We start from the raw sequence: 8008 nt of genomic DNA, 5'->3' as shown, positions 1-8008 counted from the left end.
CACATGTGTGGTCAGACACCCCTCAGCTTGACTTGCTGTACATTCAAGTCAACCCTCATTCACTGAGTACTTCCCTGAGCTACGAGATGGGACTGTTATTATACTTAATTTAATGTAGAGGTGAGGAACTTGGAAGCTAAGCAACTTGCTCAGGGTCACAAAACCAATAAGTGTAGAACTGAATTCAAATGCAGGCTCTTGGACTGCAGAGACTCCACTCCTGATGGCGAGTTGTACAGTTGATCCTTGAACAACACGGGTTTAACTGTGCAGGCCCACCGACACACGGAATTTTCAACTGACCCGTGCACTTCAAACCCTATTGACCCAGGGTCAACACCTAGTCTGGAAATCTATGCATGCATGGATTTTCAACCGCACGGGTGGTGGGCACCCCTAACCCCTAGGTTGTTCAAAGGTCAGTTGTACCTGGTGATGATCCTTCACACTGACAAAGCTCTTTGCAGTTTACACAGCTGTCCCAGACTCCGCTTTTTCATCTTTACAGCGGTGCAAATATGTGACTAGTATGCTGCGTATTGTAACCCAACAGTGCATATTAAATGAAATTGTAATTGAAAACACTTGGTTAATTGTAAAATTTTCTACAAACATAATACAACCATTGCCTTCGAGGGGAAGAAGACATAGGTAACAAGTGTCAGAGTAAGGATGCCAGCCCAGGTCTTAGAACTTCAGGAGTAGCGCTATTTGTTTCTTTGACACTGTCCAGGAGAGATTGGTTCTGGGTTTATCTGTCCTCCCACCCCTTCACCCACCAAATTGTTGCCAAATGAAAATTAGTCAGAGAACTTAAAGGAGACTAAGCTAACTTTTTTTAGCAGCTTCATATTGCTTTGGCTTCTTTGTCCTTAATGAAACAGCGTAGTCAAGGATGGAGCTGGGAAGGGTGTCTCAGCACTGATATTAGGGTGCAGAAGCTGCAGCAGGGGGATCATTTAACTGCTGCTATCTCCTAGTTGGCAGGAGAGCCCTAGAGAGGGGCTTGGGCAGGATAGGCCATTTTGCCCTGTGGATGGGCCAACGTGTATTTATAAAACTGTGAACACAAATTATTTTAAAATTGTCAGTTAAACTAGAATCCAGGATATAGCCCTGGGGCTTGTGAATACATATGCAGTGTTTGTTTGTTTGTTTGTTTGTTTGATAAATCATAAATGTTTTGTTTGGAAGATCTTAGGCTTGATACTGAAAAGACAGAAAGAAAACAACCTCTAAAGTTCAGCCCTGTAGTGTAGATTTACAAAATATAAGAAAGGGCCAGAATTTTATCTTACACTTGAAGTAGAGGGGGTCATTCTTTGTTGCTATCAGTATCTTATTTACTTGTTTATTTGTTAATTTTTGAAGAGATAAGAGTCATATTTCTTCTATGCCTTCTAGATGCAGAGTCTGTGTTGAAAGCATTTATATGTGTTTGCTCATGTATTCCTCACAGAAACCTTGCATAAGTGGCATTATTATATGAATTTTTAAGATAAGGATATCAAAATTCTGAGAGATTAAGTAACATGATTCGAGTATTCCAGATAGCAAGAAACCACAGCAAGATATGAATATAAACAGGTCTGACTCCAAACCTCTGTTATTTCCTCAACAACAGACTGAGAAAATTCATTTTCATTTCCTTTGTTCTTCATTCCTTCTTTAATCTCAGATCTTCCATCCAGAATCTCTTTCCTCCTATCCGAAATGCATCTTTTAAAAATATCCTTTGATGAGGGTCTACTTGTTTCAAACTCTCAGTTTTGTTCATCAGATAATGTCTTAAATCTCCTTATTCTGAAAGAGTATTTCCTTTAAGTATAGAATTCTCAGATGACAGTTACTTTCTTTTAGCACGTTGAAGGTATTCTGTTCCCATCTTCTGGCTTGTAATCACTGAAAGGTAACTTGTCTTTTCTCTCTGGCTGCTTTTAAGTTACTTTCTTCATCTTTGGTGTTCTGTGGTCTCACTGACCTGTAACTGGTGGCGGATTTTCTATTTATTCTTATTGGACTCATTGGCATGTTTGAATGTGTGTGTTGATATCTTTCCTCACTTTTGGAAAATTTTTAGCCATTATTTGTTCAAATGTTCTCTCTCTTATCCTTCTGGGATTCCAAATAGACATGTTAGCCGCTATTTTTCATATCTCATTAAGCCTCTTTCATATTTTTCTGAGTCTTCCTTTGTCTTCCTGTGCTGCATTTTGGTTAACTTATTTTGACCTAGCTTCCAGTTCACTACTTCTCTTTCAGACTGTATCTAATATGCTATTAAATCTGTCTACTGTATGTAATTTCAGTTACTTAATTTTTATTTCTAAAAATTCTCTTCAGTCCATTTTTTCAAATCATCTTGGTTATTCTTCATGATTTTTTTGTTCCCTGCACATATTGCAAGCTTGTCTTTAACTTCATTAATTACATTATAGTCATTATTATGTGAATAAAACTGACTATTATTATAGCCAGAACCTGCATATTCCATTATCTGAAGAAGGCCCTGGACAGCGAATCCTTCCTTTCTTGCCAGATCATCAATGCTTTTAGAAATATTGTTTTATATATATGTGTGTGTGTGTGTGTGTGTGTGCGCGCGCGTGCATGCGCACGCATGTATATATAAATGTATATATATATACATTTCTGATATGACATCAGAAATGTGTGTGTGTGTGTGTGTGTGTGTGTGTGTATATATATATATATGTATATATATATATACACATTTTTTTCAAGATTTTCAAGTTGTTTTCAGTGGGCAGATCAACCTAAGAACTTAATTTACCGTACTACTGGAAATCAAAATCTAGCATATTTATTTAAAATTGATAAAAGGATGAGAAAGAAAACTAATCAAATTTGGGACCTAGAATTGTCCCTATTGTACCGAATGCATTTTATGAATGCCCTGAACAGTGCATGAGATTCTTTAATGAGAAGCCATTCATAGTGTGGCTTGTCCAGACAGAGTGGCAGAGCCATGTAGACTTAATCTACTAGGCACCCACTCCCAGAGGATATGACATCAGAAATAGCATGACAAAACAAGAGGAGGAGATTTTCAGGAGACTTCCTGTTCAAAGGAATCATTTTATCTCTAAGGGATTAGAGGCCCTTTAGGAGAAGAAGTCTTGGAAGACTTGTTCCCCAGTTGCTAGTGTGAGCCCTACCAGAGCCACTAGGGCTCGGCCTTATCTCCACTTAGAATTCAGGGGTATGTAGTCTTCCATCCCAGTAGTCCTCTGTGAGTATTCAGAATATATGAAGAGGGACTACAGAGTCCAAGATGACTTCACTCTCCTTCTCCCCATTTACCACATCCAATCCCTCAGTCTCTTGAGCACACCTTCTAAACAGCTCTAGAATCTGCTCATCCATACCTACTCACTTGCTGCCACCCTGGTCCAGGACACCAGCATCTCTTGCCTGGACTGTAATAATTTCCTAACTGATCTCAATGTATCTACTCCCTATTCATCACCTTCCCCACCTAAATTCATTCTTCACAAGCAACCAAAGTCATCTAAAAAAAATGCAAATTAGATCATGTCTCTTCCTAACTTTTAGGTTTTACTTCAGTGATTTTCTATGACTACTTCGATGAAGTCCCAGATCCCTAACCTGGCCCGCAAAGCTTTGTTTTTAAACTTTACTCCCAGCCACTCCTTGCCATGTTAAAACTGTTCTACCCCCTTGGTTTCCTTCCATTTCTTGAACATATGAACGCTCTTTCTCTCTGCAGGTGTTTGTACCTGCCTTTTTTCTCCCTAGAACATTTTCCATCCCCTTTCCTTTATTCACTCCTAGTCATCTTGTGGGACCCAACTGAAAGGTACCTTCCTTTCCCTCATCTTCTATCTACATTTGTCTTGTTGCTCTATGCTCCCAATCACAAGCATTCTGTATGTCTTCACGTCTTCATCAGACCACTTACCTCAGTTGTGATCCCATAATTATTTTTGTAGTTTCTGTTTATTACATGTCTTCCCCACTGCCTGGTAAGAGCTGCTTCATGTATGCCCTGCTCGTCACTATATTCCCGATACAAAGCACGAAGTCTGGCATGTGGTGGATAGTTCTCATCTGAAAAACAAATCTATGAATGAATCTGGCTTCTGTCCCCATCCCTTCACTGGGACTGCTCTTGCCGAATTCACCTGTGATCTCTTCATTGCTAAAACCAGTGTTTCTTTTCAGTCTTCTACGTTTGAAACCAGTGTCAACCCTCTATTTCTTTCATTCTCCAGCCTTCCTCATTCTTTGATTTTGAGATATTTTTTCTTTTGTTTTCATCTCTCTAAGCTCTGTTTCTGAGCCACCTTTGCTCTCTTGCTCCAGCCGCCCCTTAAATGTTAGCATCCTGCATAATTCCAGCCTTCATTCTTTTCTTCCTACACAGTTTGTGAACAGTCTTAACTTTATCTATGGCTTCAACCATCACACTTATGCTGGTGAACCCAAACCTATATGCCCAGCCCTGACCCCACCTCTGAGCACCAGGTCCTTCTTTCTCTGGGCATTCTAAATATTTTCAACCTACGTCCCACAGATACCTCAATCTTTACATTTCTCAAATGGAGCCAATCTTCTCAATCTTGTTTCTCCACCAGCATTGTCAGTCTGGCTAAACGGTTTCACTGCTGACTCAACTTCTGAAGTTGGAAGCCATGAAATCGTCCTGGAAACCTCTGCCAGCTCTTTAGCCCATGTCCAACTGTTATCACACTCTGTCTTGAATCTGTTCTCATTCCTTCTTTCTCTGTACTGCCACCACCTCAGTGCAGCCCCTGCCGTTGCTCGTCTGAACCATGGCCCCACCTCTTGGCTGGGTTCCCTCCAACTGGCCTCTTCCCCCTTTGGTCCATTCCTAGCATTAGTGCCAGAGTTCCCATCCCAAAGACCAGAGCTTAATCATGCCACTTCCACCTTCATTCTGCTTCACTTCCACCTTCCCTCCGAAAGCCTGTACAACAAAGCCTCTTCTCCTTCTATGATATGCAAGGTTCTTTACAATCTACCCTATCTTTCTCGCTGACTTTTCCCCACCATTCGTATTCCTCTGAATATGCCGTCCCTTCTCATTAAAAGTTTATAGCAGGGCTTCTCAAATGTAAGCGGGCACCAGAATCACTTGGAAGGCTTGTTAAAACACAAAATGCTATAACTTAACCCCAGAGGTTCTGATTTAGTGAGTCAGAATGAGACCCAAATCTGGTTTTGTAGCAGGTTCCCAGGGGAGGACCGTTATGAGCGAACCACCAGTCGGCGACTACTGTGATAAAGAGTATGAGCCCAGGAGCACTGCTGCCCGGGTTCAAATCCTGCCACTGCCACTCACTTCCTGTACCACTTAACCTCTCCATGCCTCAGTTTGCTTTCCAACAAAATGGGCTAATATACCTCATAAGCTTAGGGGAGGCTTAAATTAGTCAATACGCGGAAAGCATTAAAAACAGTGCTCACTTCACTGTAAGTGGTCAGAAAATGTTAGTTGCTAGCATCGTTTATTACCATTTATATTATTATTTCTGTCCTTGGTGGTGAATGTCTGCCTCCCTCACTCTTTTCTGCTCACAGTTTTCTACTTTTCTTCAAGAATCAGTTTCTTTTCGAGGCGCTTTTGCAATACCTCACCCCCAGGTCTTCCTCTCTCTCCCTGTGCTCACACACACCAGTGTCCACATTTTTGTCATGGCATTTGCCACATGGCACTTACCTCCTTACCAGGAGTGGTCTCTCACCCACAGTGCACTCTTCAAGGCTTCATTTTTACGTGGTATCTGGTACATCATAGGGACTCCGCAATGTTTCTTAATTAAATAACTGGAAAATATTGTGGGATTGATTCCTGTATTAAAAATATGGTAAAATGTGTCCAGTCTGGGGAAAGGACTGTGGTAGATATCCCTGTATCCCTGACACAGAGCACAAAGCCTGGCATGTGGTAGAGAGTTCTCATCTAAAGAACAAATCTATGAAGTGTATTGGAGAAGTCACAGGATGAAAATTAAGTGACCTTAAGGGTCTTTTCTACCCTGAAAATCTATAACGAATTACTTGAACTCAAGTGAGAAGACTTTTCCTCTGTCTGTCCCACCTGCAGGTCCAGCCCTGACCACAGCTGCCCTTCAGGAGACTGGCCTGGAGCCTAATCAGGTCATCAGATTGCTTGTTGAGGGTGGGGCAGCAGCAACTTGTACTGTTCCTCATGAACTCAGCCTGGGGCTCCATCTGGCACTCAGCACGGCCGCGTCTCATCTTAAGGTGAGAGCTGCAAGAGGATCCCTGGGCAAGCCAGACTCCAGAGATTTGGAATTCAGAGGGAGCTCTAGGAAGGTTCATTCAAGGTCTGCTGCCTCCCCTATCCCCACATGTGTAACTGGACAGGAGGCTTGCTTATGGTAAAAACCAGAGGTTCCTAGAGGCAGGGTATAGTGGGAGCCACAACCTGCAAGAGGGCTGGGTCAAATCAGCAAATGTTCTGAATGATGGAACAGGAAATAGTATCTCTGTAGGAGTCTCTGATTTCCTGTAGCGCTCTTAAAAACTGTTAATCAACTTACCAAAGTGAATTCCCAAACCACTGGATCTTTTGTTTTCTGCATGTCAGATTCATGGAATGCTGCAGAATAGATGTATCTTCCCTCCAGGGTCCACCTCTCTGAATAGAAAAAGAAAGCTGTTAAGAAACTGTTGAGAGAATCTTCCACCAAGGGTAGCAGATAATGACCATGGATGGCAGTGGATAACCACAGTAGGCAAGAAGTTTGGTTCCATGCCAGGAGCAGTGGTAAAAGCTTCTAGAAATTGTTTATTAGCCTGACATTGGAAAGTATGCCCAGTTCTTCCAGACACATATATCAGGATCAGCTAAAATGAAATACAGTAGAAGACTGAATCTAGGGCAGTACAGTGGGATTTAGTTACCAGTGACTTCTGTGGCATCCACTGGGGAGTAAAGTAACACTTATTTGGTCATTATGAAATGTGTTGTTGTATTTTATGTGTCTGTCTTAAATCTTCCATCAGATTGTCAACTCGTTGTGGGCACTACTAGAATATTTTATTTCTCTTATATTCTTCACAAGGTCAGTACTCAGTAATTATTTACTGGTTGATTTTTCACTGCCTACCAGTATAATAAAACTTGATTAGTCAAGGGTCTAGAATTTTCATTCATTTGGGTGGAGTTGTCATCAGTATCTATTGAGCAGGCACTGAGACAGAATAGCATCAAATACCTTTGTCACTTGAGCTGGCTTGAGTGTATTCATTTCCTAGGGTTACCATAACAAAGTACAAAACAGAGTGATTTGAAACAACAGAAATTTATTGTCTCACAATTCCGGGGGATAGAAGTCTAAAGTCAAGGTGTCGTCAGGGCTCTTGCTCCCTCTCTAACCTGTAAGGGAATCCTTTCCTATCTCTTCCGAACTCTTGGTGGTTTGCTGGCAATCTTCAGTGTTTCTTGACTTGCAGCCTTGTAAATCAAACTCTGCCTTCATTGTCACATGGCATTATCTTCACATGACTATCTCCTTTCGGGGACTCCAGTCATATTGGACCAGGGGCCCACCCTACTCCAGCACAACCTCGTCTTCACTAATGACATTGACAATGACCTTATTTCTAAATAAGATCACATTTTGAGTTATTGGGAGTTAGGACTTCAATGCATCTTTATTTAGAGATCACTATTCAACCCAGAACACTGAGTGAGCTCATTTGCAGAACATACACAGGCTAGGGGTAGATATTATCAGTGTCTCTTGGTGCTGACTGGGAGAGACAGGGAAAAGAGTACAGGAGCATGTGTCCTCTATCCTCTAGGCATTCTCTGGGCAAGTTTGCTTGAGCTGGAGCCCAGGTGAACACACCATGATACTGTGCTCCAGTGCGGGAACTCCACGCTTTTACCGCTCCCCCTTTTTTCAGGACAAGTCAGGGAGAGGCCTCAACAGCTGGAAACAAACAGACTGAGTTCCAGGCAGCCTTAACT

General features: G+C 41.8%; 1 protein-coding gene across 6 annotated transcripts in view; it reads left to right on the top strand.

Annotated features, from left to right (window-relative positions):
- Positions 1 to 8008, top strand: part of LOC105297282 (EF-hand calcium-binding domain-containing protein 4B) — a 124143-nt gene that overhangs the window by 13255 nt on the left and 102880 nt on the right. For 5 of the 6 annotated variants that reach the window (XR_002782206.1, XR_002782204.1, XM_011367871.2 and 2 more), the window contains exon 2: positions 6113 to 6273. The exons of the other annotated variant lie outside the window; for it this stretch is intronic. The gene's annotated coding sequence lies outside the window, so the exon portion shown is untranslated. The remainder of the gene's footprint in view (positions 1 to 6112; positions 6274 to 8008) is intronic. 6 annotated transcript variants of the gene reach the window in all.

This window comes from Pteropus vampyrus, unplaced genomic scaffold (assembly GCF_000151845.1).
Source record: "Pteropus vampyrus isolate Shadow unplaced genomic scaffold, Pvam_2.0 Scaffold137, whole genome shotgun sequence".
Lineage (NCBI taxonomy): Eukaryota > Metazoa > Chordata > Mammalia > Chiroptera > Pteropodidae > Pteropus > Pteropus vampyrus.
The sequence above is the reverse complement of the archived record's forward strand: the minus strand, read 5'-3'. Positions and strand labels throughout refer to the sequence as shown.